The sequence below is a fragment of the Urocitellus parryii genome, chromosome 9 (genome assembly GCF_045843805.1).
Source record: "Urocitellus parryii isolate mUroPar1 chromosome 9, mUroPar1.hap1, whole genome shotgun sequence".
Taxonomy (NCBI): Eukaryota; Metazoa; Chordata; class Mammalia; order Rodentia; family Sciuridae; genus Urocitellus; species Urocitellus parryii.
The window spans coordinates 105,356,341-105,379,459 of record NC_135539.1 but is presented as its reverse complement, the minus strand read 5'-3'; positions in this window follow the sequence as shown (position 1 = coordinate 105,379,459).

Sequence of the window (23,119 nt, the reverse complement as noted above, 5' to 3'; positions counted from 1 at the left end):
GAAGCCCCATTGAGGGCAAAGGCCATGTTCCAGAAAGGGATCTTGTACTATTAACTCAATCTTCAGAAGCAAAGCAAGTTGAAGAAGACTGGCAATTCCTCAATGTACTTTGGGGGCTGTCAGTGGGAAGACTACAGAGGCAATTCTTCTTACGGGTTAAGAAGAGACAGGAAACTACTAACACTTTACATTTGGGTTTCATCCATTCTTTATCGCATTTAACTATGGCCTACCATGACTGTCCCCATGGCCATGTATTAATTATCTTCATGGTACAGGTGTGGAAACTGAGGCTGAGAAATTAACTTCCCAAAGGTCATGTGGTCAGTAGAAGGTAGTCCTAGGGCAAGATCCATGATTTTTACGTGACCATCACCATGGTCCAAGACCACACTGCTATTCAGTGGCCCAGGCTGCTCAGATCTGTCCTTCACCCTCCTGACCCATCAGCCCAGTGTCACTGCTGATCCACACCCACTGTGTGGGAGGCAATGGTCCTTAGGACCCAGAGATTTCCCCCGAGCTCCTTTAGCTCTCTGAGAATTGTCAGCAGGCATCATGCCAGTGCTTGGGGCTCCATTTTCCCCTCCCCTGCCCTCCATCGAGCCCCCTCCTCCCCCCTCACCTAGCACAGAGCCAACGCACTCCCAGTAAATTCCGTGTTTTTCCATTCCAGTGAGCGCAGCCTTTACTTTGATTTGGGTGCAAGCAGCTGCAGGTGCCTCAAGTCATCATGCGCTCCCTTTCCCCCCTCGCTCGCTGCAATGTCATCCATGTTTACTTGCTGCTCTGGACTTCAGATTCTGTCAGAATGCCAATCGGTGGGGCCGCCAGGCACCGCAGCTGACAGTCAAATCTGTGATGCCGAATCCTTCTTCTGGAAAAAAGGGCTAAAGAGGTTAATACACTCAAGTCAGGATAAACACACCAGCTGTTAGAGTTTCTAATATTTAATATCATTATCAAATAAATAACTCAGGAAGAAATCACACACACACACACACACACACACACACACACACCACCATCACCACCAAACCCACAGTGTGCCGTTTCATTTACAGTGGTTAAAGAGAATATTAATAAATTATCTTAAAAGCCTCCACAATGGAGTAATGGCTGGGACACAATTAAGGAACATTTGCATATATCCTGCTGCTGGTCCCTGCCCAAAGACACCCTCCCCCAGGTCAGCCCTGGAGAGTAGAATTGGAGGAGCAGAAGGAGGGAGGAATAGGAGTTGATAATTGCAGACTTGGTCTGGTAGGATCTCGGCTCAAGTAATCTCTGCTTTTGCTTCCAGTGGTGAATCTCTTTATATCATTCTCTCTATTAAAAAAAGAAAGAAAGAAAGAAAAGTACCCCAGTTCTCTCTGCCTACCCATGAGAAATTTGTTCTGTTTCAGGAAATTTCGTATTCAGACAAACTTTAGCATTAGTGACCAGTTTTGTGGATAATGGATTGTTTAACTGACCAGTAAATCACGTTTTGCTGCTGTCTACTCTTCAGTCTACTTTGTGCAGAGATATTAGCCAAAATAAAGTGAGCGGTGTCTATTTTTCTCCTGTGGTTCTAGCCTTCCTGATTCCCTGAACACCAACCCTGAAGCTGGGCAGGACAGAATTTGAACGGCTTGTTAGCTGTGTCAGGAAATTGTGAGTCCACTTTTTTTTTTTTTTTGCCCCTGCTCCCTGGCTGCTGTTCACCTGGGCTAAAGGAACACAAAATGATGATCATAGCATTTGGGGGTGGAGGGGAAAGAACATGGGCTAATTTTTTTTTTAAGGCTCCAACAAAATGTTTTCCAGGTCACAAAGCACAGAACAAAATGAGCTCCATATCTAGTTTATGTTGAATATTATAAGGGAAGCTGGTCTCAGTAACTCTGTTAAGGTTCCATGAGCATTTTTTTTTTTTTTTAGATAAAGCCTTCATTTCAAGGGGCCAGGGTTGAGCTATTTCCCTTCTCATCAAGCAAAAACCTGGCATCCTGTTTGTCTGTCCAGATGTATTTTTGTTTGGGTTTTTACACTGTTTGATTGAGATCAAGTCATGAATTTCTGCTCTCTGGATCAGCAGAGGAATGACAATTTATGAAGTCTGAGGATGCATGTTGTTTAGCTCAAAAGCACAGCCAGATGAATTTGGTGAGAGGAAATGTTGCACTGCATGACCACAGCAGCCAATATCTGGGGCAATTTCTCTTCTATGAACTTTTGAAAACCAGAGCAGGAGAGTATAATTTTAATAATCTCATACGGTATGGATGGGATGGATCAGATGGACAGACTCTCAATCATTTAAAATGGGCTTTGTTCTAAGAAGACTTACACAGTAATTTTCCTGTGGACGCCATATTTGTTTAAAGGTGGCCGCCATGACTGAGCTGTCCACACACTTTCCTGTTAACACCAGGAATGGCAGACACTTAAATGGCTCCGGTTCTCATCTCTACACTTGGATCCTTGTTCAACTTCCAAATGGCTCAGTGCCCTCTTTGCTCACCCTCCCACATTCTAGGTGTCCAGTCAGCTCTTGGGTTCTACAAACAAGTTTTTCAAGTGTGTAGAAAATACACATCCAGGTGGTAAAAACGGAAGAGAGAATGACGGGTCTCCCTATACAGACCCCTAGAAACCAAGTAGAGGGAAGGGATGTCTCAGGGCTACTCAGTGGTGGGTGAGGGTGCTACTACAGGAATAAAACCATGCCTGAATTGAGGGAGTTCCCTGAAGTTTATGTCTTTGATCATTTTTTCTTAATTTTCATTCAGATATATTTTGTTTTTAGGCGAGACCAAAATTATTGTTAGAATCCTGAAGTTAAAAGAGGAAAGGTCTGGGCATGTGGTGCACGCCATAATCCCAGCGGCTAAGGAGGCTGAGGCAGGAGGATCGCCAGTTCAAAGCCAGCCTCAGCAAAAGCGAGGGGCTAAGCAACTCACAGAGACCCTATCTCTAAATAAAATACAAAATAGGGCTGGGGATGTGGCTCAGTGGTCGAGTGCCCCTGAGTTCAATCCTGGAACCACCAACCCCCGCACCAAAAAAAAAAAAAAAAAAAATGAAGGGAATAAAGAGAAATATTGGGAAGGAAAAGGGAAGAGGAAAAGAGAAGAAGAGGAGGGATTCTGCCTTTACTCAGCAAGGCCTGCCACCTAGGGAACTTTGTACCACTACCCACACTATAGGTTTCCATTCACCTCCAGAGTCTCAGGTCAAGCTCCTGAGAGCTCTGCATAGCACTGAAGGCACTGTCTCCCCTCTGTCTGGTTGCTTCCTTAGCAAGCTGTCTCGGCCTCGCTGTCTCCTAGCAGGAGGAAACACATCTCTCCCTCACAGCTTCCCCACCATCCTGGCCCATGCTAGGTTTTCATAAGTGTTTGTTGAATAGATGAATCAATGAGAGAAGGGAGCAACAACTGGAGATAGATGAAGTACCAGTATAACTCCAAGAACTCTCCTAAAATAAATTCATTTTCAATTAGATGCTATTATAACCATCGGTTAATAATAATAGGTCTACATAAAAATGTCATAAGACCTGGGCAAGTGCCATCAGTGTATTGATGATCAGTCACAAGAGATTTCTTCCTATGCTAACCACAGATGCTCCTCATGCCCTTCAAAAATTAGTAAGTAGCTACTATTAACATTAAAATATAAAATAAATCATATGTTATTAACAAGCTAGTAGAAGCTGGGTAAGATCCCTTTAAAAAAAAAAACAAATACACATATAGGTATTTTAAATAGTCCAGTATTTAATTGACTAGGGACCTAAGGGAGTAAATCATCTAAGCTGCCTCCATCTCAAGGGAATGATGTCTTTCATTTTCTGATCTCAGAGATTGAGTGACCTCATTGCACTGACCAGGTCAGCCTGGGAAAACAAAAGCTGAATCATGAGAGTCTCTTCGTTTCTATCAAACTTTCACTTCCTTCCACTCTTATCACTTCACTTTATTCCTCGGAGACCCTCATTCCAGGAAGATGAGGAAGGGACTGACATTCCCCTTCCCTGATGGGGACGCAAGAGCACAGAAGTCCAGGGGGCTCATGGCACTCGCCCAAGGCAGCTGATAGGTGCAGCTGAGGGTCTCATCCATTCCTCCAGTCCTTGACTGCCTGAAAAATAGGAACCTGGGTCCAGGGTCAGTTCTGAGCAGGAAATGCTGCACAAGCAGTCTGGTCCTTGACCTCCACCTCCTAAGATATAAAAGGAGATGCTTAGCTGATTATCTGATTTGTCTTCAGGGTGATAAAGAAACAGGATTAAACAGAGTGAGTAAAATTAGACACCCAGAAAAACTTCTGGTTGCTAAGATTTTTCGGGGGAAGGGATACTGGGGATTGAATTCAGGGGCACTTGATCACTGAGCCACACTCCCAGCCCTTTTTTGTATTTGATTTAGAGACAGGGTCTCACTAAACTGCTTAGCACCTTGCTGTTCCTGAGGCTGGCTTTGAACTGGTGATCCTCCTGCCTCAGCCTCTCGAGCCACTGGGATTACAGGTACACACCACCGTGCTTGGCTTGCTAAAATAATCCTTAAAACTGCAATAAACTAGCAAGATTCTCAGTGAGTTTAACACTTCTGCAAAGAATTTCCTCCAGAGTTGCAAATGTCTTTTGAGTCTTAGAGCTAAAATCTCACTTCTTCATTCTCAACTCCAGGCAGGCTCCGTAGCCTCTCTCTAGATTCCCAGCCTCCCTCCAATTTGAGCCCTGTGCTTTATTTATATGCATTTCTTTTTTATTTCATGTGGACATTTTGTTCTCCTTGCTGCAGAAGGTGGTTTCCCCCAAACTGCTGCAAATGTTCCTTCTCTGTATATTTTATTCATACTGTTGGCCCATCCCTTCCTGAAAGAGCTGAAATTTGCCCTTGAGGCATCAGATGGAGTAGTCAGATTGTCAAATGTGTCTCCTAATTGAAGTGAACATCGGCACAATATTTGTCGACTGGAAATAAACAGCCCCAGTGAAGTAGCAGGTTTATCACCTTCATGCGCGTATTCAGGTCTTGCTGAGAGTTGAAGGAAACATGCAGAGAGAGAAGCGGTTTCTCTAGGAAATGAAAACTTTGGTGGAGCCGAGAGAGTGATCTTCCTTAGACTTGGACTCTCTGGGAGTCAAGAATCCCCGGCCTGGGGCAATCGGCAGGGCAGCACACCTTCATCTCCCTTTTGTCTCCCTCTCTTTCTCCTCTTCCAACATTCAAAAACTCACGATCAACCTGCTTTTTGTGCCCCAGCAAACCCTCTTTTTGACAAGTCTCTGATGTCAGAGTCTGAAGAGCAAAAAACAAAGTTGGAGATTAAGTTTTTTAAAAAGGCCTGGCTGGGCACAGTGGTGCAAGTCTATAATTCCAGGGGCTCAGGAGGCTGAGGCAGGACGATGGCAATTTCAAAGCCAGCCTCAGCAAAGGTGAGGCTCTAAGCAACTCAGTGAGATCCTGTCTCTGAATAAAATACAAAATAGGGCTGGCTCAGTGGTTGAGTGACCCTGAATTCAATACTCTGTATCAAAAATCTTAATTAAATTAAATTTTAAAAATTTTCTAAAAGGCCGGAATGATCTTTATTTGATTCCAATAGCTCAGGAGCCCCAAGGAAGTCAAAATCTATCACTACAGAACCATTCAAGCTTGACTTGGCTTCCAGTGCTCTCTCTGCAGGATACCTCTGACAGCTGTACAGTGGACACTCTTGGGGGATAGTGGTGGGGGGAGCTAATGCAAAGCTTTGAAAAGTGCAGCCTCTGGGTGCACATTAGAGTATTGGTTCCTCTCAAGGTCATACACCAGAGCAATTGAGTGCAACAGACTCAAGTCAAGCCCAAGCTAACAACCGTGCCTCTCTCATAAGGCTGTGGAAAATCAAAGGTGGGATGAGTGTCTTCCCCTTGACTTGGCAAAGTCAGGTTGGTCTCCTCCCAATACGTCCTTGTTGTCCTTGAGAGATCAATCAGAAGTAGGTCCTTTCTTTCCATGAAGGGTTACTGTGTATATGTAGGAAAGTCTCTTCTCACTCTTGCTTACTCCTTATCAGAAGTAGCAACTCAAGTCAGCTACACTAAGAAATTTGAAACCATTCTCTGTCACTAACTTTTAGGGACACTATGAAAAAATCAGTGTTATTTGTTGTCTTTATTCTTTGTTGTAAATTATTTGTTCTTAAAGGTTTTACTTGGTGGAAGTGAAGACACAGTATTATTTCTCTATTTTAAGCTTGATGACTCTATGTGGGTCAATAATGGCTCTGTTCCTTCAAGGAATTCCAGACTTCATTGGAAATATTAGGAGAAGATTATGGGAAGTATTTTGGAGGCAAGGATATTTTTAAATGCACCCTAAAATGTTAGCAAGTGGTCGGTCAACAATCTAGCATATTTAAGTATTAGGCTAGCTCTGTAGCTAATGGAACCAAACTTCCGAAATCTTTCTAGGGGATGAAAATGAGCTTGCAGAGGGCCAGAACCCTAACAAAGACTTTTATAACATTTTTTTTTTCTTTTCTCCACTCCATCCACCAGGTCTTGAAAATGTGCAGTTTATGAGATCTCAGTCCCAGAAGAAGGCAAAACGAAGAAAATGGTGATAAAAAGTGTCAGGGATAAAAAAAAAATCTCAGTTGTTCTTGTTTCAGTGGGTGAAATTAGTCAGTGACTCTGTTGACCTGCTTCTAAGCAAGAACACAGGCTGGGTTGTGCTACATGGCCTATGAGGAAGTCCCCATCCCCAGGTGACCTTCCTTGGGGATTGAAAATGATAAAGACTTGCAGGGTTTTCCAGCATGGACTCTGACAGAAAGGCTGAAACTGTAAAACTACCTTGTGAAGTAAGTTCCCACACAGGAAAGCCTTTTAGTATTTCTCCTGTTCTCCTCATGGACCTCCTAGCCAGCAGAGCTAATTGCTAATTTCTAATTCTTGTTTTCCATGATGTCTTCTCTGAAGTGCTTGATATTACTGGCAGTTCCCTCAGACCTGAGAAGGATTTTCATTGCCGTGACTCCAGTGCCAATTGTACATCTGGACTACCTCCCCAGCTAGTCCTGTTCCTTTCTCTCATTCTCCTTCCTTCTATCGCCATGACTCATTCTCTCAGGCTCTGTCTGTGGGTCTTTCTTCTTCCTTCTCTTACCTCCTCTCGTGTCATCTCTGAGGGCAAGACTGCATGTCTGTTATTTTCAGGTCTTACACCAACACCACATTTCTTTCTCTTTTTTTAATTAAAACAAATTTTTTTTAGTTGTTGATGGACTCTTATTTATTTTTATGGGGTGCCAAGGATCAAACCCAGGGCCTCACTCATGCTAGGCAAGCGCTGTATCATTGAGCTACGGCCCCAGCTGAGCTCCCCCACATGGTTTTCTTCAGCCTCACATTTTTCTGCAGCCTACCAGACATCTTCACTTGGGTGATCCACATACACCTTAAAATAACTGAAAACAGTTTCATTATATTTCTCTCAAAATGGCCTCCCCTCCTCATTTCTGTGGTTCTGTGGATTCTCCCTTGTCTTTCATATCTTAAGTGCCTCCTTCCCCCTCCCCCTCCCTCCTCCTCCCCCTCTCCCTCCTCCCCCTTCTCCTCCTCCTCTTCTTCTTCTCCTCCCCCTCCTCCTCCCCCTCTCCCCCCTCCTCCTCCTCCCCCTCTTCCCCCTTCTCCTCCTCCTCCTCCTCCTCCTCCTCTTCATGGCTCCTCAGTTATCCAGTTCCATTGATTCTTGGCTGGGTAGAATATTCTACTTCTCTCTCTCTCTTTTTTTTTTTTTAAAGAAAGAGTGAGAGAGAGGAGAGAGAAAGAATTTTTAACATTTATTTTTTAGTTCTCGGCGGACACAACATCTTTGTTGGTATGTGGTGCTGAGGATTGAACCCGGGCGGCACGCATGCCAGGCGAGCGCGATACCCCTCGAGCCACATCCCCAGCCCAACATTCTACTTCTCTCTTCTTGAGATCCCCATTCCCTGTGGTTCTAAGCAGGCCTTGTCACCTGGAGCCTCAGTTATCACAGGGTCCTCCTAATTTATTTCCCTGCCACACGGCCAGTTTTGTCTATCATGACCCGATTAATCTTCCCAAAACAGTACTTCTTGAAAGTACTTTTGGTCAGTACTTCCTGACCAAAACCCTTCACTCTCTCCCCTAGGCTAATCCTGCCATGGAAGGCCTTTCAAAATTCAGGCTAAATCCTCTCTTCCCAGGGCACACACACCACTCCCGAGCAGACTGGTATTTTCTGTATCTCGAGCCCATTACAATGTCTTCGGCATCTCTTCACCTTACTCTGAACACTCTCCACCCCGTCTGTGTATCTTCTTGAAAATTCTGCCTAGATTACAAACCTACGTCAAGGTCAGTAGCTCAGTCTTTATAGAGATTTCCTTATGACATGTGCCTCCATTCAGCAACTATTTATCAACCATCTTCTCTGTGCCACCCACTCTCCTGGCATTGAGGATGCAGAGGTGAATTATCAGCCGAAGTCCCAGCTCTAGTGGAGCTTGCCCTGGGGAGGTGGAGGGAGGAATAAAAGAACAAACAAACAAACAAAATTAAAGAGATATTTTCAGGTAGTGTTAAATTCTACTCAACCTCAGCAACCGGATGTCCATGGAAAAGAAACACTGAGTCTCAGAGAAATTAAATGCCTTCCCAGAGATCACATGGTTAGTAAATGACAGCACCTGGCTCATAGATCATGGTGTCTTCCATGTATTACCTACATTACTTATTTCTTTAGCCAAATGTTAAACTCAAGATCAGGTCATACTTCTTTTCAATGTGGCCTGAGACTTAGCACATGATTGGGCATGGTACAAGTGATCAAGGTTACTTACAGGAAGAAAGAAGGAAGGAAGGTAGATGGCAGGCAGGTGAAGGGGTGTCCGTGTTTGGTCAGGGACATAGATCACTCCTTACCTTTCCAGTGTGTCTTGTTAGTGCCACATATATGTGCATACCAGTAAGACCACCAGAGGGCTTGGGGTGCATAGAGAAGCTGTCAAGGAGTTCTGGTTTCTATTTTACACTAATTTGCCTTTCAAATGGCAAATTCTTTCATTTGGACTGTGATGACCCATGGGGGGGGGCACTCAGTGTCCTGCCAGCTTCTTACTCTTGACGGTGACAAGTAAGAACAAGATTTGTCTCAGCAAGACCAAGGCTGGGAACTGTCAAGTGATTTGTTTAAGACAAACTGCAACAGACGATCGGTCACCGAGTAGACTCATTGCTTGCTGCTCTTCGGGAAGAAAAACATAAGAGGAGAAGAGAGAAGACAGGGAGGATCAGAAAGGGGGAAATATACCTCAAGTTCCTATTTATAGAATCATAAAGCCAAACAAGAAGCTCTCTTCAAGGAAAGGAAGGTATTGAAATCGCATTTGAAATACTCTCCTGTGTATCTAAATAATTTTTGTTCTCTCCCACCAACTCTTCAGGCACCATGCATTGGTGATTATAGTTTGGCTAACAAAACCTGTAGAGCGAAACGTCACCCCCAACTCTGATCTCCCTTTAAATTATTTTCCATTTAGTGTAAATCCTATAGCGTGGCATAAAACTTTATTGAATAGCTCATTTGAGCAGAGAATACTTTTGAAAGAATATTAGTAAACTCTTTCAATGGAGTCAAAACACCAAAATGGAAAATTCAAGTTTTGAAGAGAGCCATTAAGTGTGATTAAACCTTTAAAAAGGAGAGAAGAACGCCCGCAGAACTCTATTTAGCCATTTCATATCTTTAATTGTCCAAAGATTTACTTTAAAAGCACCAACATGAAAGGATGCTGAATGTTACAGTGTTTAGAAGGGGGGGAGGGTGAAGATAAGCCCCGTTCACCAGCAAATGGAGCTCAGCCCAGAAGTAGGGACAACAAAAGCAGCGGGGACCTGCTTCCTTCTACAATATGTATGGAGAGAGGGAAATAAAAAGGCAGCAATTCTTGACTCAGCTTTGAGGAGCACAATGGACATGATTAGGGCTCCAGAGCGGGAGTGCATTTGAGTAGCAGTGACATCCACCAGTTGGCTGGTAATTAGGATGAAAACCGACAGGGAAAGTCGTGGAGAAGAGAGAGATGGGGAGACTGGGAGACGGGATTTGGGAAAAGGGACTTGGAAGTGAGGTTTTGAAATTTAGAAGAGGTTTTTTTTTTTTTTTTTTTTTTTTAAATTCACTTTGGGAGCTTTATTTTGATTCTCTACTTTCCTAAAATTCCAGCCTTGGAGATCTTGATTGGATAGATATGGGATGAAACCCAGGAATCTGGGTTTTTAAAAATACCTTAAGGTAATGGTGCTATGGTGGCCCTTAGAGGATGCTGGAGGAAGAAGGAAAGAATTTGGAAGAGAAATCAGAAAGAAGAACACCATCCGGGGGGGAGAGAGAGAGAGAGAGAGAGAGAGAGAGAGAGAGAGAGACATCCCCAGAATCTACCTTTCCTGATCCTTCCTTTGCTCTCCAATGTACATGTCCATCTGGGTTAAGAAGGGAGCTGAGGAATTCAATAATAGAGAGTGGGGAATTCCTTTTGGAAGAGAGTAGAAATTGAAGTAAAATTAAAAGCGAAGAGAAGAAAAAAAAATGACAGATGTTCAGTAAAGCAGTCACGAGTAAAAAAAAAAAAAATTTTTTTTTTTTTTAGAAATTGTTCCTAAATGGAAGCAAACAAAGTAATTTGATAATATGCTTTGATAAAGGTTAACAATATTTTTAAAATAAATAGTCACCTCTTGTGGCCAGAGGTTTATTATTCTAACACAGTAATAAATACCCATCCTGTTCAATATGTTGTGCCCTGTTAGACTGAGAAGTGGTTTGGAAGAGGGTAAACCTGTGGTCTCCAGCTCTGCTCTGTGGTCTTGCAGAAGGGCCACCACAGGGAGGGAGGGTCACCAAGCTGGGTGGCCACAACCAGAGTAACTGCTCCCTGCCACAACGGGGGTGACTGTTTGGGGTAAAGTTCAACTTGAATACTGAAGTGCTGCTAAAATCTATTTTGAAGGTCCTGATTCTGACCATTTTCCTCATTTTACAGATGAGAAAACTGAAGGCTTAGGGACCAAATGTCTTGCCCAAGCCACTCAGTGTATTTGTGGTGATTTGAACCTAAGCTTCGAGCTCCTCATCCCTATGCCAGGGAGCACCAGGGCCCCAGAGCATCTAGCCCATCCCTTTCAGGTACTGAAAATTGTCAAAGCAACTAGACTCTGTTTGACTGTAGTTGGGACATTTTATAGATCATGATTTAACCAGTGGCATAGCTGAATGTATGCAGTGACAAGGGATGTTGTCTCAGATACCATTCTTGCCTCCTTTTGACATAGAAGTGGTCCAATGAGATGCACAGGAATGGACAGGAGAACTCAGGTCAGAAGGAAATGAGAACCGCCCCTGGTTGAGTACTTTAGACTTGCAAACCCCAGCCCTTTGCCTTCTCAGAGTAACTCAAAGCAGGGAAAATTCCCATTGTTTATCTGTGGCGATGATTGAGGTCCAGAAGGGTTAACTCAATTGCCAAATGGAGACAATTCAAGACTGAGTGACATCAAAGCCCAGGGCTTTTTATACTTAATGACATCCCTCATCTGATATTGAGATGCTTTTGGTCCTTCCTGTCCTCCTACTGCAGGGCCAGACTTACTTTCTTTGAGTGGTATCAATTCCATTACATGTGCTTCCACGGGAAGTGGCTGTTTCTTTTCTTTTTTTCTTTCTTTCTTTTTTCTTTTTTTGGGGGGTGTAATGGTGGTGGTGGTACCAGGGATTGAACTCAAGAGGCACTCAACCACTGAGCCACATCCCCAGCCCTATTTTATATTCTGTTTAGAGACGTAGTCTCACCAAGCTGCTTAGTGCCTCAATTTTGCTGAGGCTGGCTTTGAACTTGAGATCCTCCTACCTCAGCCTCCCGAGACACTGGGATTACAGGCGTTGTGCCACCACGCCTGGCTGTTTCATTTTTTAAGGGAAAAAAAAATCATGAGAAAAAAATTTCAGTTAAAATAAATACATAAATTCAAACCTCTAGAAAGATTCACTTAAGTTTGTCTGTCATGGGCTGTTCAGGCAGTACCTATCTTTCCAGGAATTTCAAACAGGCACCTTGAGATTAGCATATCACTTTGGAAAAATTGTCCCTGACTTCTGCTTTTCTTCAGTTCACCCTTCCATAGGAAGTGAAAAAGTCACCCAGCTAAGGACCAAGTTTCAGTTTCCCTTCCCTCTGCTCCCAGCTAGTGGACCTCCACACAATGCCAGACGGGGTCTGAGGTGCTGGAAGGTGAGGGGTCAAAAGAGGGGCAGATGTGGCTGGGATTCTGCTCTTCTCTCCTTAAAGCCTCATTTTCTTCCATTTTTCTATTATAAAGACAGTGCATAATAGAAGGTCCAGAAAATGGAGAAAATAATACTTAATAACCCTGACCACCTAACACAACCTGCTTTCACTCTGGTAAATTCTGTTGCCATCCTTTGTCTTCATAAATAAAGACGTTACATAGTTACAATCCAGATGGGCACACATTTCATATCCCTTTTTCTCCCGCTCCATATCAGAGACTTTTCCAGGATGAGTGTGGTTTGAGTCTCTTGTTTTCTTCCCTGGTGTTTGAATCTCAATTTCCCAGGTTCCCGGGATTCCTGGGAATAAAGACTCTGCTGGGTTCCATATGGTTTCTTTGTCAAGGATGCCTGGACTGAGTTCCCCAGAGGGGTCTACTCTCTGGAGTCCTTTTCATGCCAGAATGTTCCAGGAATTGAACTGAGGTAGTAGCTACCAGGAAGGAGGGAGAGCCCGGTGGTTATCAATGGATCAGAATCCAGGACCAGAAAAAGGATAACAGAGCAGTTCAGTAATTGGGAGGTAGGGGGGAAAAAAGTAAGCAGGTCCTGCATTTCCACAGAAATAGGAGGTGAAGCGCTTCACTGCCTCTCAATAATCAAAAATAATAATAATGACAATAATAATTCAGATGATTCCAAGCCAGGCCTCTCGAAGAAGAGTGAAAAAAAAAATTTTTTTTTGGTTGTTGTTCTATGCTTCAGTCCTGAACTTAGTTCGGTGATATTGTAATAAATCTTCTTTAGGGATTGTTTCACTTTAAGAAAGATGCATAGAATCCAGTAACCGCAGCATCAATATTATAACAGTCCTCTAAACATATAAAGCATCTTTATATCACTTCTATCCACAGAAACAAAGACAGTGTTCTAGGTGGAATGGGAGGAAGCTGACATGTGACAATGAAGAGATGGAGTTGAAGCTTATATTATGAAGCTCCCACGGGAGCAATTAATATAAACACTTGGCAAATAGTACACATTTTAAGAGGGGCTAAATATGCCCATTGGAAATCCAGGGGGAAGAGAAGGTACTGCTCAAGAGGGCAGCGTGAATGAGGGTGAACGATTGAAAGACGCAAAGAGAAGATACCTAGAGGTCTTTCTTGATGAGAAAACACTACCAGCTCCCAGGTACTCTAATAAAGTGAAATTGCAATTTATAAGAGTTCTATGTGGTTCAATTTCCTTGGCAATTATGATATTAGAAAATGACATGGCCATTGAATTCGAGGTTTCAATTACTATTAAAAAATCCAAGTCCTTAAGTTGGAGCGAATTATGAATGCAGCTCCTGGAGAGCTCTACCTCTGACACTCCAAGGATAGTATCGTTTCTCTCCTTAGCACTCGGAAGCCCATTATGCAGCGCAGGCAAGAAGGGGGCCACCGCCTGCACAATAGTGTCCAATATCATCAAAGCACTTCTCCGAGATTCCACCATCTCCGTGCTGTGTTGTGGTAACCCCAGGTGACCGGCCGCCTTTCTTTGCACAGGACACAATGGCAAATAGAAACATTAACTCTCACAATGTCGCAAGAATCCAACTGCATTATTCCCTGACCTCCGGAAAGATAATGTGTCATTTGCTGTACAAAAAAAAAATAAATATAATAAAAGTTTTTCAAAGCAGTTGGAAATATAATTGTGTACACTTCAGGTGCTGAACCGCCTTTCTAGGGTCTATTTGTTTGGCCCTTTGGAGCGAGAGAATGGGAGACGTTCAGAGAGGTGGCCGTGCTGGGTTTTCTTCTCCCCCTGTCCCCCACCCGGGAAGATGGAGTGGCTTCTGAGGGCTGCATGGTAGTGGGTGGAGAGAGGAGGACGGGTCTGACAGCCACTCCTGGATCACAAAGCTGGCCGTGGAGGAGCAAGAAGGCTCTGTCTGGTGTCTGAACACCCCTGAGGCAGGGCTCCGGGACATCTTCTTGATGGGTGGATATTTACTAGAAGTCAATAGCGCAGTGGGCTTTGGTTCAATGCTAATGAGGCCAAGGTTATCCAAGGGCCAACTGGTTTCCTTCTGTTCCCTGTGCTATAAACCGCCTCAGTCAGCGGCCAGGCCTCTCACAGATGCAGGGAGGGGGGTAATGCAACGGGCAGGAGGCTTCTCCCAGACAGATGGCTCCCCAGCTGTTTTTGCCGATGGGTAACTTTTGTTGCCACCGCTCAACTTTCCCTCTAAAGACCACGTCCTCCAAAGCCTAACCCCTGCAATTCTCCTGCGACAGAGCTGCTGGTCTGTGAGGACTCTCTTTAGGATTGTTCTCAAGCAGATGGGCACAGGCTGCAGACACAGGTGGACGCAGAAGAGGTGGACCGCAGCTTCCTGATTCATCTCAGCTGCGCTGGGCTCTGAACACCATTCGTTGTCTTCAAAGTAACCTTTCTCTGCGGCATCCATGAGTCCCCAGGCTTGGGTACTCAGTGGCTCTCTATTTTCTGATCTGTGAAATGGGCATACCAAGCTTGCCCTTGCCAACTTGCAGGCTTGGGATTAAGACTCAAGCAAAGAAACAGGGGTGGATGGCTGGGAGAGGGTAATGCATGTGGAAGAAAGAGCTGGCAGCCACTCTTGCTGGTACCCTGGCAGCTACTGTGGTCCAGCAATGGCTATTGGCCACCTTGGCTCCTGAGGGAAATACTCTGTACTCATCGTTGCACCCCCAAACCTAGTGCACATCCCAGTTACTCTTCTAGACTTGGCATGTCCTCAATTTTTGGTAACAGTAACAGGAATGTCTTTGAATTTCTTCCCTTTTTTCCCTTGGCACCCATCCGCACCCATTTCTCTCTCCCTTTTCTGGGCAGATCCTACTTCCCAGGTGTGTCAGTCAGCACCCTCCAGAGACGCAGAAACACAAGGATATCTATATCTGTGTATATGTGTGTGCAATTACATCATATATACGTCCATACACATATACATATATCATATATACAGAAAAACATATCTGTACATCAGCATATATGTACATAATCTCATATAGGACAAATATATGTCATATGTTTGAGGGGATTGGTTTTTCTATGATGTAGGGACTGGAAAGCCTGAAATCTCTAGGGCAGACTTTCAGGCTGCCACTCAGTCAGAAGTTAGCACTGCAGTATTGAGGCAGGATTTCTTCTCTAGAAAACATTACTTCTTGTCCTTAGGGCTTCAACTGATTTGACAAGGCCCACCCACTTTATGGAGGGTAATTGTCACTGAAGGTCAACTGATTGTAGATGTTAACCACATTTTAAAAATCCCTTCATAGCAACAGTTATTTTGATTAAATAAATGGGTACCATAGCCTTGTCAGGTAGACCCAGAAAAATATCACATGAACTTCCCATGGACGACGACTCTTCACTCCCTCATGCCCTCTCTTGGGCAAAACATTTTTAAGAAGGATGCTCACCTCATGCTGCAGGATGTGTGTGTTTTTTCTCTATTTCCTCTCACTTTGTTTCTTCTTTGCTCAACTCCTACAAACACAGCCTTGGCTTTCTAAACCTCTCTTCCAGGTTTCTGGGCCCTGCAGGGGTGACATCATCTTCTAGAAGCGATTCACTGTCCAGCCAGCAAGTCAACCAATAAAGCCCATAATTAAAATGTCACGACGTTGGTAAATCAGTGACGGTGTGACCCTTTTGTATTTGGAAAAGGCGAGTTGGGGGTTAAAGATAACCCCAGTGAGTTTGTTTCCAGTCCTCTCCAAGGGTGGCTCTGTGTGACTTCAGGATACAAAGTGAAGGGCTGTGCGATTCCCTCGTTCACACATTTCCATCAGAAGCCCAGAAGGGACGCCTGAGACCCTGCCTCTAAGGTAAACAGACAGGTGAGCAGAAGAAACAGGTGAACAGAAACCCAGAAGTGCAGACTTTACCACTGAAAAGTGGTAAAATGGAAATCCGAATACACTACTTAGCTTTCCACGGGTGAGAGAGCTCATGCTCGCTGTACCATGAACCCCCAAATCACAGATGCTAAAAATCATTTGCAGGTAATTGTGGGATATTTCACCTGTGTATTTCCTGGCAGCCTTCCCTTCCCTTTTATGCTGTTTGGGTCAAGATTTAAGTTAGCTTACACTTCCTCAGAGCACAGGAATCGATGACTAAAGAAACCCGTCCTAATGTCACTAGAAAGGTGTGAATGGCCGAGGAAGAACTCGGAATTAAATATGCATTCATCCTGCAAATATTCAGGGGGCACTGATGGGGGTGCCCTGCCTGCATCGGGTGCAGAAGATGCAGGGATGACTAAAGCGCATGCCCAGATGGGAATGGAGGTGGCACACACAGAGGCGCCCCCGCTGGAACGAAGGTGGGCCAGGCGAACATAGGCAATGGGAACGCTGTTTAATTTAGGGCAGACAGAGGTATCTCTGGGGGGGAATGGAGAACCTGAAAGAAGAGAGTGGGGCAGTCATCCAAGGGGCAAGGGAGAGTGTTAACATAATGCTCTTCCCTTAAATGAAAGAACAGATTCTAATAAATAATACATTGTGTAATCTGTATTAAGTAAAAATATATATGTATTTGGTGTATAGAAAAAACTATGCATATATGAATATACACATTCACATGTATATGAATATTAGTTATAAATCTCAAATATATATGCCCTAAGATTTGTAGGAGTGATCACTGATGATGAGATAAAAGTGAATTTAATTTTCTTCTCTTGTCTTCTGTCTACCCACATTTTACATGGTAACCCTGCATTGCATTCTTAGCATGGATTCATCTTTCACGGGCTCTTCTTAATCTCCAAAAGGAAGTGCTCGACTATTGAGCATTAAATAATTTTACACAAAGGCAATATAAATAATGACAATAGCTGTGTTTAATGACCACTTGGTATGGGCCAGCTACTGACTTAATGCTTGCATTACCTGACTTAATCCCCACTGAGATGCAGGGGCTACCGTGACTGCCATCTTTACTCTACAGGCAAAGGAATTGAGTCTGTGGGGACTGGAGTCAGTGCTGGTTCTCTGGTACTATGAGCCCCAAATCCCATTCATAGCACTGTGCCCCAGCTGCCTTCGAGACAGCCTCATAGTCTTCATTTTCAGTTGATTTTCACAGGTGGAAAATAGAATGAATTATCAATGAATTATCAAGAGAATTGTCTCAATAAATGTTGATATAGCAAAGGCTAAATGAAATCAGAATGAAAGGATTTGATTTGTCTACTTCCCTGGTCGCTATTTTATTCTAGATCAGGTGTATGCAGATTTCCCTACCCATCTTGACGGCTCTGAAAACTTGCAATGAGTGAAATAGGATTTATTATGAGGCCAGGTCTGGGTATGAGTGGACACACACTACAGGAGCTTGTACTGAAAACCCCTTTCCTCCCTTCTTCTCTCTTCATCTGCTTCTCCACCTGCATGTACGTATCCCATATTTCTCTTCAAGGGACTCAGGGTTGGATGCAGTCAAAATGCCAGGGGGAGGGACATTTTGGGTTTTTAGAATGCATATGACTTTGACTATGTGATCTGATTCACTTTTCTTCTCCCCCCCCCATTTTTTGATTGTTTGGGTGACAGGTGAATCCAGCCTTCCTTGGTGGAAGGAACCACAGATTGCATTGTCCTTGAACCAAAGGGGCACCAGACCCACGCACTCCAGGAGAGTACATGAAGCAATGGTAGCAATTGCGTGATTCAATAAGCACAGTTCAGACAAAAGTAGCCCAAGAGCAGAACAAACAGGGTTTCCAATCCCTTTGCTGTCCCGTGGTGTCTTCTGACCAAGGGGTTCACTTTTCTGAGGGAAGGACACCAAGGATCAGACTAGGAGATGCCAAAAGCAGGAGCATGCATGCCAGGCTGGCCCCTCCCACTCCAGAGATGCTTTAATGCCTCAGCAGAGGTTCCCGAGGCTCCCGACATTCTCCTAAGCACTCCAGTGTTCTTCAGTTTGGAGGGGTCAAGAGAGTGGTGATGGCTTTTCTCCATCCACCATTCCCTAGGGTTTCAGAGGTCTTGCGATCTAAGCAGCTCAGGAATTCTGAGCCTCCGAGAAAGGAGTGTAGAGAGAGGAAGAATGTAATCAAGTGCTGCTGAAAATATAATGAATATTGCTCTTTTGGAGGAGCACAATGGAGGGATGAGAAGTTGTCACCAGAGACCACGAACTGTCATTACACTGTGGCCCCATGTGCCCTAAGAGAATATATTGTAGCCAAACACCTGGAAGGAAACAATAATATTTGGATGGAAAGACCCAAAGGGCCCCTTAAATCTTTAATAAACTCAATATGTAGATGACTCATATCTAGACCAGTCCCCACCGTCCTGCCTGCCTAGTCCCCGGGCACTCAGGGATGACACACCCAGTCAAGGTAAACAAAGTCACATGTCATATGACATTTGCTTTAGCTTATCCACGGATTCATGGTACTTTTCCTTGTTTCTCTTTTAATGTCCTGTGCCGTCACCTTTTCCACACTACAGGCTTGTGGCCTTTGCTGTCTATTGTGGCTTAAAAACTTGGTTCGTGGCTGAGAGTGAATCAGAACAAAAGCAATCAAAGCCGAGTTGCTGCCCTGACTGGGAAGCTGGGAGGAAGTCACAAAATCACAGCATGTCTCTGGAGACCCAGTATAGCCACTTGGACCATGAGTTCAAGTTGATAACCTGGTATACTAGATGACCTAGGCAGGTCAGTCAAAAAGGTTGGCATGGAGAATCTGAACTTCAGACGGAACTGATATGCTGCCTTCTTTTCAAGCTTAAAGCAACAGATCACCTTTAGAGTGAAGTGTTGAATGTCCATAGCAAGAAGTGAATGATTGAAAAGTAGTCTCTTCCAGCATCGTCAGTATGATGTCTTCCTTAGTGTGAATGTAGGTATGTGATTGTGTGGGTGTCTAGGAATGGCCGCAAGAGGGTTATAAGGAAAGGGAATGGGCTCTCTGGCTCAGAGAGTTTCAAGTCAAATTGAAGCAACATGTAGAATTATGAACCCATGTTAATTAACATTGAGAGGCAGTGAATAATTTTTTTCAGTGGGAAGATGAAAAAATTTTTAAAAAGTATCATGTAAGACAATCTGCAGAGATGTGCATCTGAAATACAACAAAAGATATAAAGTTTTGTGTCTTATGGAATTGCCTAGGGTGTGATCCCTGCGTGTGTGTCTGAGTTCAGAAGTGCACAGGTAAATAACTACATTTTCTAAGCCTTTCAAAGAAACCAGCAGCCGGATGCCAAACGGTCCCTCCCTCTACCCCAGTTCTATTCCTGTAACCACTAGGTAGCACCAGGGATGTCACAGATATGACTCTTCATCTTCAGAAGCTCTGAGCAGAAGCTCAACACCCTAACAATAGATGTGGATCCAGCCCCTGGTACAACCTGAGTCACATCTATTTGCAAAATTGAACAACCTGATTGCGTTGGAGGAATTGGCCGTCTGTCACAGAGCCCCAATCTGAGTCAGGAGGATTCCTCTTCTTGCAGGCAATTTTGATTTTTTTTTTAACTAAGTGCTTGCCCCCATTCCAACCAGTACTAGGAAGGCTATTTTAAAAACCATGAGTTAGATGGTGTTTTCTTTGCAAAAACAGGAATTTAAGAAAAGAGAGTGAGAGAGAGAAGAGACAAGACAGAAGGAAACAACATCATAGAAACCAAAACTGGGAAAAAGGGAGAGAAGGAGGTGGTGAAAGAGTCTAGATGGTGCAGACAGATGCTGCCACGTGAAGATCCAAAGATTCCTATTGCAATTACATGGCAGTGACTTTCACCAGAACAGTATAAATAGAGAAGACACAGGGCAGACTGTTATGGATCAAGAAATAACTGGGGAATGAGATAAAGGACAACAGGAGGATAGACCACTTTTTCCAAAGGTGTACAGAAAGAGCTTGGTTTGTGTGCTGGGAGAGGGCATCCTTAAAGACAGAAATCCTAGGAATAAAAAAGGTCATTGATTTAGCAAAGTCCTAGAAAATGGGATCCAGAGGGCAGGAATGTGGATCATCCTTGGATGAAAGGCAGAATCCTTTGAGACACGGGAGAGAGGCACTGAAAAACTTGTGGGTTGGGAATGGAAGTTTTAGAGAAACTGTCAATTAGTCTTTTGTGTGTGCACATACAAACGGAAGTTGTATGATATGCTAAGAGCTTGGTAGATGAAACAAATTAAACATGTACAACAAAACTGCCCATTGGTATTGAGGGGCAACTGAGGCTGGAAACATAGAATCAGCAGCTGTCCTTACCAGCAAGGTTGATTTATTTCCTATAAGTCACACTCACCAAACTGGACTCAAGAATAAAAGAGGCAGATGGTTTAGTTAATTCTTAGTCAAGGTGTGGGCAGGCATGTGCAGCTAATAGACAATTTGGCAAGGGGATTGGGGATGTGGGTGGGCATGAAAGAAGAGGTGGTCCCTCAGATGACAGACAATCATTGTTGAGGACTCAGAACTTTGGCTAAATGGAAAATGAACCATTTTTTTGTGTTGTTATGTTTCCATTTATCGTCTTACTGTATTTACACAGGTTAGAGCAGCTGTTGGAAAAAGCTCTATGGTTAGCCAAGATTTCAGCACCACCCTTTTTGAGGAGTGCCTTATCTGGATATTTCTAGCACACTGGGCACATCGAATATGATGGGTGAGACCCTAGTTCAGTGGTGTAACACAACAAAGATTTATTTCTGGTTCAGACAAAGTCCATGTTGGTCTGGTGACTCTCCAGCATAAAAGTCTTTTTCTATGTTGAGGTTCTATCATCAGCAAATGGCAGAAGTGATGGACCAGGTATTCCAATTTTTAGGACCTCAAATAGGAATTACAGGACATTCTCATAAGCTCAGACTCACCCCAAGACTCCCATTCAACAGCAGAGAAAGTGAGGAAATGAAAGAAAGCCCATGGACATTCAGAGAGCATCAATCATCTCTGTTGAACTAGCTCAACCACCATGTTTCCTAAGCCCTGAACAATTTCAAGGACCTCAACTCATTAGTGGATGAGGAAGAGAGGCTTGGAAATATTCCTTGATGCATGATGGGGTCACATCCTAATACACCCATCCTAAGTGTAAAATACTGTAGGTGGGAAACGCATTTAGTACGCCTAACCTTCTGAACATTCGTATTCAGCCACACAGCACCCCATGGATTTGCCCTGGTGATCATACGGATGACAGCGAGCTGTGATTTTTCTGCCCAGCATCACAAGAGAGTCTTGTACCACATATTGCTAGCCCAGGAAAAGATTCACATTCAAAATTCAAAGTATAGTTTTCTACAGAATGAGGCACTTTTGCACCGTTGTAAAGTGGAAAAACCCTCATCATCGGGGATCCATCTGTACAACATTTTCAGGACTGGAAGTGTTCATGTAGCCCGAGAGCAAGCAGCTGGTCATTTCATAAGAAAACACAGGAAAAAAAAAAAAGTCCAGGAGGAGGAAAAGGAAGAAGAGAGACAGGAGGAGGAGGAGAAATAGAAGGAAAAGAGGAGAGAGAAGAAATAAGAAATGCATACACAAATGCAATAAGGCCAGGTTAAGATGCTCAACGGTCAGCATCTCCCCGACTCCTTTAGCGTGGCCAGACTGATGTCTACTCACAGAAAATGGAAACATAAATGAGGGGAACACTCAACACCGACTGCTCTAAACTTTCAGCGCCTGCTGAAGGCCACATGGGATGCAGACAGGCTGGGATGAACTCCCAGGAAAACACGCTGTCAACCCAGCAGCCAATCTGGGTTCTCGGGTGGTCTCTGGCCTCCTTTCTACCTTGCTCTGACTCACCCTGAAGCTCTGGAGGTTTCTTATTATTTAAAATGACCACGAGATCCTAAAAGGCCCCGGCCACAACCAGCACCTCTCTTGCCGGGAACGCGTTCTTTCTTTCTAATTTGCTCACTCAGTCCTGAATAACTTTTCAGAGGGCTCCAGACACCGCAGTCTGACAGCTACACCAAGGCGCATCCGATGCGATGGAATTGCTCTACAAGCAACCTTGCCAAAGGCCCTTTTCGATGCACAAAGCTGGCTCTATCTTTGTATATTGAGGGAGCTAAATCAATGTTAAATGCTTGGCTCTTTTCACAGGACAATGACCAGGACCTAAGCTGCGTCCTTCCTTTTTGATTGACACTTGAAACGCAGCGCGGGAATCAGCCAGAGGCACTGCTACAAGCCGAACCCTCTGCTGGGACAACCACTGGTGACATCTGCAGAAAGGCCGACAAAAGGCAGTTGAAAGCTGTGTTTGTTGCTTCCCCCTCAGATCTCCTCCCTTTCATGGAGCTCCTTGCTTGCTTTAATATTATGATTCAGCACCTGGCTTTTTTGAACCTTGCTTTAAACTTCAAAAGGCGAGGTGGTATTAACAAACATGAAACGGAAAAGTGGCGGTAGTTTGATTTACTGTTGTCGTCTTATCAAGGGGTTTTTTTGTCACCAGCTGCCACTTTCTGTCATCTTTGGAACCATTATCATTTCTCTAAAATCTAAAAGAGTCCACTTAATAACAGCTTTGAATACAGGCAGGATCAGTAACATACACAGTTCTGGGGATGACAGGACCATCAAATGAAAAGAAAGATGTTGCCAAAAAAAAAAAAAAAAAAAAAAATCCCAAACCACACAAATAAGAGCTGTAGTACTTTCTAGTGACCTTGATTTCAGAATTAAACAAATCAAATCCAATTCTATTGTTCCTTTTGAATTCCAGTTTAGAGTTTCCTTGAGAAGTTCCTTTTTTGTTAGGAGGACTAGTGGGGAGGAAGAAAAAAAA